This window comes from Cherax quadricarinatus, chromosome 56 (assembly GCF_038502225.1).
Source record: "Cherax quadricarinatus isolate ZL_2023a chromosome 56, ASM3850222v1, whole genome shotgun sequence".
NCBI classification, from domain to species: Eukaryota; Metazoa; Arthropoda; class Malacostraca; order Decapoda; family Parastacidae; genus Cherax; species Cherax quadricarinatus.
The window spans coordinates 10,620,604-10,634,077 of NC_091347.1; the positions used below are offsets into that span (position 1 = coordinate 10,620,604).

Here is a 13,474-nt window from a genome sequence, read left to right on the forward strand (position 1 = left end):
GATTATTTAGCAGTTACAAGCACTAAAAACAATGGAATAATACAAAATATATCGCATGTACGCATGGAATCGACTACAATGGCTTGTAAACAATGGCACATTGGCTATACACGGAGTCTTGGAGTGGCTGGGCCCACTCGGTGTGCATGGACACATTCGGGATGAAAGCCTTTAGACAAGTTTTTCAGCGTTGGTAGAGCCAATATTTTGACGCCAAAGAGAACCATTAGTCGATTTTGATGTTAGATTTCTAGGCGATGGCCTGCATTATAAACACAGGATGGTAGTTTATGGCAGTCAAATGTTAAGTAGGCGATGTTACTGGAAAAGCGCCTCTGCCCATGAGCGGGCAGGACGTATGTATCCAATTTGCGAATAGGAAGGTCCTGAAGGGCTAATTGCTCTAAAATATCATCGCCGCAAGACAGAAAATCACTCTGTACAATGGTACGCAGTAAAACCACTGTACCACTGCAAGAATTGAGAGTAGCGTGCTTATGAAATGTGAATGGAATCTTATCTATGGAAGTTATATGGGAAAGATCATGAGCCTGTTCTGAATTCTGAACTGTAACATCCATACCGTTTTGAAGAGCATTAAATGATATATTTTGGCCAACGTGTCGAAAAAGAGCTTTACCAATACTACTATGATCAGAAAGATAATCAGTTGGAGATGTCGGATGTAGGGAAAAGAATTTAGTCCATTGCGTACTTGTCAACATGGTGCGCGAAGGAAGTGAGTGTCACGTAGGTCGTTTTTGGGCAGACATCGAAGAACCATTGTCAGTGGGTTGTCTGGAATGTTTAGGAGTAGTACCGCGGGCGGTCCGACCTGAGGGAGGTGGGTGATCCAAAAACCATTGAACTGTATTCGGGGAAGCTGTCATTGTTAAAGGCATACAAAAGGCAGAGGCATTAACAGAAACGGGTGGCGCCTCAGCACTTGGAGCAGGTGACGTAGCATTACCAACAGAAAGTACAGGGGTATGAAAAGTCTAGAGAATGGTCCAATAACGAAGCCAGGTCGGAACAGGATGTGGGAACAGAAAGGGGCCTGGGAGGAGGAGGAGGGTTATCACAGAACGAAGACTCCATGATAGTGGTTCTTCTTTCTTGTTATTATAAAAAAAAAAAAAAAGAGGGCCACAAGTTCGTCCCCTCATCCAAGAGGGCCTCGAGCCCACGAGCAGTGCAGATGCAGCGTGGAACCCATGTCATACCCTACCCTTCACATAAGTAAACCGGCACTCTGGGATGGCAACCTCACATCTACTGAGCCACCTCTGAGGACAAAAGAAAGGGTGGTCAGAAACCCACCACAAAGCATACCTCCTTCAGTTGTCACCTCCCAGAACCAACAGGCAGCCTCTGGAGATACACCCATCATCTGCAGGACACCCCGCCCACTTCTCGGAAATCCAGGAAGGGAGCACGGCACCTCCAGACAATTCAGATTCCATGGCAAACTACATCACCCCCAAAAGACTCCATGGAGTGGGATGAACCCCAGCACACCACCCCCTACCTAGAAACCGTAATGCCAGAGGGGAGGACCCCAGAGACTACAAATGGGCCAGGGAGAGGGGAGGGTTGGGAGGCGGGAGGAAGGGGGAAGGGTTGAGGAGGATAGGATAGGGAAGGGAGAATTGGGGGGGTAATTAGGTTCGGTCAGAGGAAGAAAACCAAAAGGTCCAATTCCTTAGACCAATAGCCTCTTTACCATGATAAGGATCCCCCCTTAACCCTTTCAGGGTCCGTGCCGTAGATCTACGGCTTTACGTTCAGGGTCCAAACCGTAGATCTACACCAAAATTCTAGCGGCATCAAATTTAGCGCGAAAAGGCTGGTAGGTCTACATGTGAGAGAATGGGTCTGCGTGGTGTGTGCACGCCATAAACAAAAATTCTAGGCGTCCGCATAGCATTGTGGGAACGCCGGCTCAGCTACCTATGCTCACCATGCCTCGTCGCAAGGCAGCTCTCACTCCAAGGAAAATTGGGACTCTCCTCTTCCTATCTGATAGTTCTGACTCTGATGGAAGTGGAAATGACGATGAATTCTTTGGCTTTGATCAGTTAGTGACTGAAAGGAATGACCAGGATATCGATAATAGTGCAGAAAACCCTGACGATCCTCAACCTTCTACCTCTGGTGTGGGCACGCCTCAGTCACGTTCAGTTGTACCTCATCACAAGAGAAAACTATTATTTTCGCATGGCCAGGCCTCTGACTTCAGTAATGATGATGATAGTGATGTGGATTGTGATTTTATTGCTCTTGATGATCATTCGAGTAGTGATAGTGAGGAAACATATTCACCAGTGAAGCATCAGTATATACGCCGCCGCACGTGCTTGGGTAGTGTTCCCTATGAAATGCCCAGGGGACGGAGTACATCCCGTGGCCCTACACCAGGAACAGACAGTGAAAGTGAGGATGATGTGGCTACACTTGGCATGGATAGACCACAGGCATCAGTAGGTGGTGGTAGTGATGATGGCAGTGCCATGGCCATGCATGACTCACGAGCCCAGGCAGGGACCCACGCTGCTGACTCCTCAGTTCAAGGACAAAGCGGAGTGTCAGCCACCAGCCCACCACAACTACCAGCACAACCAGTTTATGATGTCCAGTATCCACCAGCAAACCGTATCTGGGATTGGCAGCAAAATCCCAATTTTGTTCCCAAGCCCCACCACTCTGATGACTCTCAAAGTGGAATTCTACCTACTTGTCCCCTTGGAAACACTGCAAATGAACTGGAATTCTTTGAACTATTCTTTGACCAGCCATTGATGGAAACTATTGTCAGGGAAAGTAACAAGTATTTTGAGTACACCATGGCAAATACTATCATATCACCACAGTCAAGACTACACCGGTGGAAAGAGACAACTGTTGCAGAAATGTATTTGCTTTTTGCAACAATAATGCTTATGCCTCATGTCTATAAGCATAATATAAAATCATACTGGTCCACAGATCGGCTAATTTCTACCCCGGTCTTCAGTGAAATCATCCCAGTGAACAAGTTTATCTTACTGTTACGTATGTTGCACTTCTCTGACAAAACCAGGCCTGACAGAAGTGACAGGTTATACAAGATTAGAAATGTTTTAATGTATCTGAAAGAAAAATTCAACATATACAGTGGATCCCCGGTTAACGATATTTTTTCATTCCAGAAGTATGTTCAGGTGCCAGTACTGACCGAATTTGTTCACATAAGGAATATTGTGAAGTAGATTAGTCCATTTCAGACCCCCAAACATACACGTACAAACGCACTAACATAAATACACTTACATAATTGGTCGCATTGGGAGGTGATCGTTATGCGGGGATCCACTGTACTTTTATCCATTCAAGAATCTTGTACTTGACGAATCTTTGATTTTGTTCAAAGGTAGACTGTCATTCAAATAGTATATACCGAGCAAGAGGAAACGCTTTGGTATAATGTTGTTTGTACTCTGTGAATGTGACAGTGGCCTGGTATTGGATATTGTTGTATACACGGGAACTAAAACGTTGAAAGATTCCAGGATGTTATTGGGTATCTCAGGTGAGGTAGTGAGAAGCATGATGGCACCTTATCTTGGTAAGGGGCATACTTTATATACTGATAACTGGTACACAAGCCCTTTACTCAGTGATTTCTTGCGAGTGAACAAGACAGATGTGTGTGGCATAGTGCGTTCTAATCGTAAACACATGCCCAGGTTCAACGCAGGCACTCGTGGTGAAGAGGTGCAGGTGTTTACTGCCACTGATATGATGGCATTATGGTGGCATGACAAGCAAGATGTCACATTGTTGACAACCATTCACCATAACGAAATGCAAGACAGTGGCTAAGTTGATAGAGTGACTAATGAACATATTCGAAAACGAGCGACAGTGATTGATTATACACAAAACATGTGCTTGGTTGACAAATGTGATATGCAGATTGGCTTTGTTGATTGTGTTCGTAAGAGTTACAAGTGGTACATGAAACTTTTCTTCCATCTCATGGATATTTCAATGCTCAATGCATATAATATGTACCAAGTGAAGACTGGCAACAGACCACCGTATGGTGAATTTTGTTTGTCTGTTCAGACAACTCATAATGAAATACCAGGTAATAATACCTGCTATACAAAACCATCCTTGAACTCCTCAGGATATACCGAAGTGTTTGAGGAGGGAAGGTGATCACTTCATAATACAGCTTCCTGCAACTAAGAAGAAATTTGCTAAGAAGAGATGTGTTGTCTGTGCACAAACAAAATGATGGCAACAAAGACGCAAAGACACTCGGTTTATGTGCGAGGAATATAAGGTACCTCTGTGCATGGTGCCTTGTTTCAAGGAGTTCCACTAGCTGCAACAGTTCTAAAAACATGTCCAGTGATTGTACATATGTAAATATATGATAGAACATTAGTATTATACAAGATTTGTGCATCTTTCTTTCTTTCAACACACCGGCCGTATCCCACCACGGCAGGGTGGCCCAAAAAGAAAAACGAAAGTTTCTCTTTTAAATTTAGTAATTTATATGGGAAAAGGGGTTACTAGCCCCTTGCTCCCGGCATTTTAGTCGCCTCTTACAACACGCATGGCTTACGGAGGAAGAATTCTGTTCCACTTCCCCATGGAGATAAGAGGAAATAAACAAGAACAAGAACTAGAAAGAAAATAGAAGAATACCCAGAGGGGTGTGTATATATATGCTTGAACATATATGTGTAGTGTGACCTAAGTGCAAGTAGAAGTAGCAAGATATACCTGAAATCTTGCATGTTTATGAGACAGACAAAAGACACCAGCAATCCTATCATCATGTAAAACAATTACAGGTTTTCGTTGTATACTCACTTAGCAGGATGGTAGTACCTCCCTGGGCGGTTGCTGTTTACCAACCTACTACCTAGGAATATTTGTGCATGTTATTGTAATAAACAAAAGTGGTAAACAATATTATAACAACTTTAGTGCGGTTATTGTGTTCAATACAGTGAGTTTATATATATACATTATATACAGTATTGGTGTCACAGGCCCCAAATAATACTGGGAAAAGAAAAAAATTAGAAAAGCAAAGAAAAAAGTATAAAAAACGTAAAATAAAGAAATGCGAGTTTGTGGAAATCGTCAATGTTTTTAAACTGCAACATTAACACCCCTCCTTCAGAGTGCAGGCACTGTACTTCCCATCTCCAGGACTCAAGTCTGGCCTGCCGGTTTCCCTGAACCCCTTCATAAATGTTACTTTGCTCACACTCCAACAGCACGTCAAGTATTAAAAACCATTTGTCTCCATTCACTATCAAACACGCTCACGCATGCCTGCTGGAAGTCCAAGCCCCTCGCACACAAAACCTCCTTTACCCCCTCCCTCCAACCTTTCCTAGGCCGACCCCTACCCCGCCTTCCTTCCACTACAGACTGATACAGAGATGGGGTTGTAAGAAAAGTAAATGCGAGGGTCTTGGCAAAAGGTGTGGAGTTAAAAGATAAAGTGGGAGTTGTCACAGTTGCTCTTTGCTGATGACACTGTGCTCTTGGGAGATTCTGAAGAGAAGTTGCAGAGGTTGGTGGATGAATTTGGAGGAACACTGCCGAAGGCCTACTGGCCCATACAAGGCAGGTCCTTATGAAAACGACCTCTACCCAAAGCTACCCAAGAATTAACTCCCGTACCCAATGACACTAATCAAACCCAGCCCCTCCCACTCATATATTTGTCCAATCTCTTCTTAAAGCTACCCAAGGTCCTAGCCTCTATCACCCCACTGGGAAGATTGTTCCACGCATCCACAACTCTGTTAGAAAACCAGTACTTACCTATGTCCTTTCTAAATCTAAATTTATCCAACTTAAATCCATTATTTCTGGTTTTTACCTGGTTCAACACCCTCAATACCTTATTAATATCTCCTTTGTTTATGCCCGTCATCCACTTATACACCTCAATGACATCTCCTCTCATTCTACGTCTCTCCAGAGAGTGAAGATTTAAGGCCTTAAGTCTATCTTCATATGGGAGATTCCTTACACAGTAAATCATTTTAGTCATTCTTCTTTGTATATTCTCCAATGAGTCTATATCCATCCTGTAGTAAGGAGACCAAAACTGAGCAGCATAATCTAAATTAAAAGTGAATACAGGAAAGAGTAAGGTTATGAGGATAACAAAAAGATTGGGTGATGAAAGATTGGATATCAGATTGGAGGGAGAGAGTATGGAGGAGGTGAATATATTCAGATATTTGGGAGTGGACGTGTCAGCGGATGGGTCTATGAAAGATGAGGTGAATCATAGAATTGATGAGGGGAAAAGGGTGAGCGGTGCACTTAGGAGTCTGTGGAGACAAAGAACTTTGTCCTTGGAGGCAAAGAGGGGAATGTATGAGAGTAATTTTACCAACGCTCTTATATGGGTGTGAAGCATGGGTGATGAATGTTGCAGCGAGGAGAAGGCTGGAGGCAGTGGAGATGTCATGTCTGAGGGCAATGTGTGGTGTGAATATAATGCAGAGAATTCGTAGTTTGGAAGTTAGGAGGAGGTGCGGGATTACCAAAACTGTTGTCCAGAGGGCTGAGGAAAGGTTGTTGAGGTGGTTCGGACATGTAGAGAGAATGGAGCGAAACAGAATGACTTCAAGAGTGTATCAGTCTGTAGTGGAAGGAAGGCGGGGTAGGGTTCGGCCTAGGAAAGGTTGGAGGGAGGGGGTAAAGGAGGTTTTGTGTGCGAGGGGCTTGGACTTCCAGCAGGCATGCTTGAGCATTTTTGATAGGAGTGAATGGAGACAAATGGTTTTTAATACTTGACGTGCTGTTGGAGTGTGAGCGAAGTAACATTTATGAAGGGATTCAGGGAAACTGACAGGCCGGACTTGAGTCCTGGAGATGGGAAGTACAGTGCCTGCACTCTGAAGGAGGGATGTTAATGTTGCAGTTTAAAAACTGTAGTGTAAAGCACCCTTCTGGCAAGACAGTGATGGAGTGAATGATGGTGAAAGTTTTTCTTTTTCGGGCCACCCTGCCTTGGTGGGAATCGGCCAGTGTGTTAATAAAAATATTAATAGTTTATGCCTAGTTGTACTTTAGCTCCTTCTAGCACAACACATAGACAATATCAATTTCATTGTTTATTAGTGACTATACTCTATATGACTGTTATGGGGCTATAGGACCCAACATGTATTTATAAGTAACAGTTACTCTGGAATACCTAATTATATTGAATTGATGGGGACTTTGCTCTAAATGTCAGAAGGACTGATCAACCTTATGACTGAGGCAGCTGGGTCAAGCCTATTTTTCTCAATATAATAGGTTATACTATAGACACATAAACACACAAATTTAAATAAGTAGTTTATAAAGTTGTATTTCCTTTTGTAAAAGTAAAATTAAGGTGTGGTAGAATTGTGGTAACTGGAGAATTGTGCTTGGCAAATAAGTAGTTTATAAAGTTGTATTTCCTTTTGTAAAAGTAAAATTAAGGTGTGGTAGAATTGTGGTAACTGGAGAATTGTGCTTGGCAAATAAGTAGTTTATAAAGTTGTATTTCCTTTTGTAGAAGTAAAATTAAGGTGTGGTAGAATTGTGGTAACTGGAGAATTGTGCTTGGCAACAGTCTTTTGTTTTGGTGGGAGGAGCTTAACCTCTTTCTCTCTCTCCCTCGACTGACTCGGTCTCTCTGTGGCTGGCCTTCAACCTGGCAGGATCTCTGGGTCCTTCTTCTATCTTTTGGGGCATTATGTGTGCTCCAGGGGTGAGTTTTTTTTATAGTTTCAGTTGTGACCACCATACCCAGGGTGACTAAAGTGTGTCAAAACACTGGTTAGCCCAGAGTTATGTCAAGGAGAGAGAGGACTAAAGTTGTTGAGATATACCATGTGGGAGAACAGCTATGCAGTGTGTAGATCGTTGTTTTGAAAATGTGAGGCTGTAATTGTATATTCTGTACATATCTATTGAGAATACAGTTATATTTTTATAGTAGTAGTTTACATAACCTGTGAAGAGGGCTGGTGAAAGGGTATCAGAGACACTCAGGATGATCAGCCATGATGTAAGTATTACCCCTAGACAAATAAGACCATTAAGTAAAAGCTACCCCACACTAGAACATGTAGTGAGAACCTTACTATCAAAGTAATAAGGGACAAACCAACGTAACATGGGAGCTTGACCGGGAGAGTTATTTGACTGCTAAAATAACTCAAAACATTCTTTGAACTATATGTGCTGGTATGGGGTAATAACAGTTGCATGTTTCTGGTAGAAGATTTACCAAGGTGGTGTCAGTGGAAGTGTTGTTTTCATATATTAGTTTACAGGTTGTTTTTCTCCTAAGGTGGGAGAAAGGTTGAGTAACACATTTTTTGTTGTGGTTATGGTAAGTGCTATGTGCATAGCTTACATTCAATTTGTGTTATTTTATGTGCCTGTGGGAAAACTTTGTCCACTGATACTGTAAGAGGGAAGCAAGTGTTTAAAGATAAAACTATGTCAGAAGATGAGTCTTCAGATTTTTTAGGCTTCAGGGAAGAAGGTAATAATTCATCAGTAAACATGCCTGTTAATAGTGAAGATGAGGAATCACCTACTCCAGGTGATATGGAAATGGAGAGAATGAGACTGAAATTAGCTGTACTAGAGGCTGAAATGAAATTAATGAAAGCTAAGGAGAAAGAATGTCAAAGGTTAGGAGGTTCAGAACAAGAGCCTGAGCAGTACTTTAACATAACTAAAGCTGCAAATTTTGTCCCTAAGTTTACAGAGAGTGACCCAGATAGGTATTTTTCTTTTTTTGAGAAGACTGCTTTGGAGCAAGGATGGCCCAAACAGAAGTGGGCTACCCTAGTTCGCACACAACTTGTAGGTAAAGGATTCCAAAGAGTAGAGACTCTGGAGGGGCAAGATTTTTCTGATTATGATAAGATTAAAGAGGAAGTATTGCTTGCATACCAAATGATACCTGAGAAATATAGACAAAAGTTCAGGAATCAAAAATTTCAGGATGGGCAGACCTTAACTGAGTTTGGGAATGAGAAACTGTTCCTTTTTAAGAAATGGGTTTGTTCTAAAGGAGTTAATAAAGACTATAACAAATTAGTAGATCTAATGGTTCATGAGGAATTGTACAATACAATCCCTGTTGACCTCAGAGAATATTTAGAGGACAAAAACCCAGATAATCTTTCTGAAGCACTGGATCTAGGTGACCGATTCTTGGCTCGCAGGGAATTGGTAAGTAAAAACAGTTATGCTCCTTCTGAAAATTTCCCCACTCGTTCTAAACCTTATTCCAAGTCCTATGGTCATAAAGGTAAATGGGACAAGAATTTTCAGGGACAAATGAAGGCTGAGGCACCCTCTAAAATAGAAAGAAAAGGTAAGTCAGCTGGAGCTCAAAGTTTACCTAGACAATCAGATAATATTTCAGGTCCTCGAGTAAACAGTACCAGTCCTACACCAAATGGTAAAAATACCTTTAAGAGCTATGCCTGTTACTACTGTAACAAAACTGGACACACACAAAAGTTTTGCTGGTCAAGGCAGCGAGATCAGGAAAGGGAGGAACCACCCCAGAGGACTCTAACTGCAGACACACATCCAGTTGCCTGTATTTGGTCTTCAAGGCAAGGTGAGGAGGAACCTTTGGATCTAGACCCCAGGATGTGTATATTTTCTAGTAGGTCCACAGTTGGTTTGCAAAAGGATGTAGGCAGAGTTGAGAACATATTGTCCTTGAGAGATGGATGTAGCACCTACTCTTTGCTACGTGCTGGAGTGCTACCAGTGTCTAAGGATACCTATACTGGGGTAGATATATTGTTGAAGGGTATTACGGGTTCAACCATAAGGACACCTGTACACAAATTATGGGTAGAATCTGCATACCAAGTTGGCTATCTCCCTGTAGGTATCTCAGATGAAATTCCCTTCAAAGGGGTCGACCTCTTATTAGGGAATAATGTTATGGGTCTGTTAGACAGTGAGGAACAACTAGTTTGGGGGAAACCAAATCCCAAATGTTGGGAGGAAATGGCTAGGAAAACCCTGCCAGACCTTCTCCCTGATGGTTCCACCATGAGAAGTATGGCTCATGATCATGCTACCAACAGTCTTCATGATATTTCTCATGAGGATGGTGTGGGCTTGAGTTTGGTAACTCTGCTTTCTGATGTTGAACTGCAGTCAACTGAAGAAAAGGATGATCCAGCCAGAGCTGAGCATGATTGGAGAATGGATCAGTTAAATAGTGTGAGAGAGGCTGCACCTGCTAGGGTGCAATTAATTTCTGTGCAGGAAAATGTCGCTGTTGCTGAGGAAGAGATTTTACAGTTAAATAAGTGTTTTCATTTCAGGGAGGAAACTCTTATAAAGAATTCACCTCTGTTTGCAGTATCGATGGAAGGAGAACAAGGGCTTTGTCCCCAGGTGGTGATGTCCAAGGTTTCCAGGCATTTCTTCGGGTCTCAGCTGTGGGAGACTGTCAGAGAGCATATTGAGACCTATCATGCCTTTCAAATTATAGGGAAACCTAGTCGAAGTATTAAACCTGTTCCCCTTCAGTCGATTTCAGCACCAGGTGAACCCTTCAGCAAGCTGGTAGTGGATGTCGTTGGCCCACTCCCAAGGACCAGAATGGGAAATGATTATTTACTCACAAATATTTGCTCCACTACCAGGTACCTGGAAGCAGTCCCTCTGCATAAGATAACAGCTCATGTAGTCTTAAGGGCTTTGATGAAGTTCTTTTTTCATGTTGGTTTTCCACAAGCAGTGCAAAAAGACCAAGGGCCTAACCTTACCTCAAAGTCTTTTAGAAATGTTTTGAAGGAATTAAAAGTAGAGCCTAACTTTGCAATGGCCTATCACCCTCCATCTCAAGGGGAAATAGAGAAATTACATCAAGCCCTCAAGACAATGATGCAAGCCTATGGTATAGACAATACTAACAACTGGGATGAGAGGATCCCTTTCTTTGTATTTGCTGAGTGGGGAAGCACTCTGGAATTTCTGAGCTATTGGCTTGGGGAGGATGGTGATGCTCCCCCCTCGGAGCTTTTTCTCAGTTTCAGATACTGTTTGGCTCGTATGAGGTGGATGGTACCAGTGAACGTGCCCATCAACCAGACCAGGATGATGATGTGGGACCATAATATGGACCATGATACTCTGGAGGCTGGAGAGGAAGTGCTGATACTGGAGCCAATTCAAGTGAAAATCTGTATGTCAAGTTGCTGTGAGCTGAACATGTTGTGGGGGAAGTTCCCAGGGGTTAGATATAAAACCCACACCCCTGAGCAGAAAAAGAATGAGTATAATGTACACAGTAACCGGTCAAAGGGTTTGAAGTTGTGTCAAAAATTCAGAGAGACCAATGTTTTAATGGAATGTAAAGGGCTGCAAAACAATCTGTATGAAATACCAAAAGCGTATTTAAGAAATAACGTGTGTGTAAAAGATTTTGGGAAATGCATGCTTGGGTTTAATGAGAAAAATGTTGGAGAGTTGGCTCAGCCACCTTGGAACTACGTATATAAAAGTTGGGATGTCAGTAATGGGGAAAAATTGAAACTCCATGAGGAAATTGTTAAGGAAACTGAGCCAATTCAACAATTTTTGTGTGGGAAAAATCTGTATGAAAAATTGGAGATGGAGGAAGAAGTGAAATTCTTCCAACACCAGTTTGTAGTGCTTAGTGAGAGTCAGTGGGCATTCCCATGCTTCATGGTTCCCAAATTAGATGGCACCCTGGGCATAAACACTGACTACCACAGAGTACGTTTAACAACTAAGGTTTACAGAATTAGAAAGATTGATACTTATGCACTAAAAGATGCAAACATTTTAAATAAGCTAAAACATGGAAGATGTGATTTCCATGGCCTGTGTTCCAGTACCATTTTAATGTGTGTAATGCAAATTGTGTTCATTGTGTGCTTAAAATTTGTGTGTGAGATGGAACGTGATGGTGTTTGTGTAAACTTGATGTATCCAACCTGGGTGCAAAGAGAAGTCTTTGGTGTTTGTTGTTGCACTGCGAGAGGTTGCAGAACTGTTATTGTCTATGAACAACCTTCTAAGTTTAAATGTCAACATTTTACCACAGGAAAGAAAATTTTCATTTTGGGGCTGGCTATTCAGCATTTGTACATGTCTCAGGATCTCTTCATCCTGTTCCTGTGTATAGTGACTAAAATCAGACTCTTAAAATGGGCTTTGTTCCTACAGCCTTTTAATTTGAAAGTTAAATATATAAAAGGCTCAGAGAATGTGGTTGCTGATGCTCTCTCTAGATGTTTCATGTAGATGCATGGTGCATACTTTGTACATAGTGTTTGTCATGTGCTGACCTTGTTGTTTTTGCAGTGGTGAACTCTCGGCGAGCCTGAGTACTCTCTACCAGCCGTCTGACTGTAAAGGAGTTGAGTCGGAGCCAAAAGTGTGACGAGGGTCAGGGTGTACGTGAATGTGAGTTGAGGCAGTGGTTGACAACCTTCGGTAACATGAGACGTTCAGGAAGGTATGTGATGTTGTGTCTTGGTGTGCTCTATGTACAAAACGGCCCGACGATTTGCCTTGTGGTCCCTTGGACCCCTCCATGTTCTATGACAGCCTCCTCTTAATAAGTTTGGAGGATCTGTGTGGAGTGGGACCTCGGAAGATGGGCTTAAGTGCCTGACCATGTTAAGGATCGTGAGTGTTGACTGGAAGTCTCACTGTTTGGTTCGGCCACCAAGTGAGAGACACCTTGACATGTTTTGTGAAGTTTCCTGCCTGGGGTACACCTGACTGCTCTGGGTTTGGCTCTACTCTCGTCTCCTGATCAGGAAGATGCCACCCTGGAGTACCAGTTGCTTGCTGGATTACCGTAGCAGAGGCACAGGCCTGTTGGTGCGGGCTTTCACAGTGGGCATTGTGTGCAAAATTTTGCATTGTAATGTGTATTGTTTAAAAGTCACTAAAATTGTAAATAGTTACACACTTGAGTATATGGGTATGGTTAAATTGCTTTTCTAAAAAATTCTGCAATCTCTTGTAAATAACAGTAAAGTGAAGAGTAGTTATGGTGCTGGGAAAATGTAGCATTTCTAGTAGTCTTGTTTACCGCCTTCAGACTTAAGCAATATACTTTTACTAGCCGTATCCTGAGGGACACAGCTAGCTTTTGTGAGACTTCGTCTGGAGGTGGGGGTGTTATGGGGCTATAGGACCCAACATGTATTTATAAGTAACAGTTACTCTGGAATACCTAATTATATTGAATTGATGGGGACTTTGCTCTAAATGTCAGAAGGACTGATCAACCTTATGACTGAGGCAGCTGGGTCAAGCCTATTTTTCTCAATATAATAGGTTATACTATAGACACATAAACACACAAATTTAAATAAGTAGTTTATAAAGTTGTATTTCCTTTTGTAAAAGTAAAATTAAGGTGTGGTAGAATTGTGGT

The 13,474-nt window shown here is 42.3% G+C and overlaps 1 protein-coding gene across 3 annotated transcripts in view; it reads right to left on the reverse strand.

The window, feature by feature from the left end:
• Positions 1–13,474, reverse strand: part of LOC128700633 (S-phase kinase-associated protein 1) — a 134,624-nt gene that overhangs the window by 29,132 nt on the left and 92,018 nt on the right. The gene's annotated exons all lie outside the window — the stretch shown is intronic.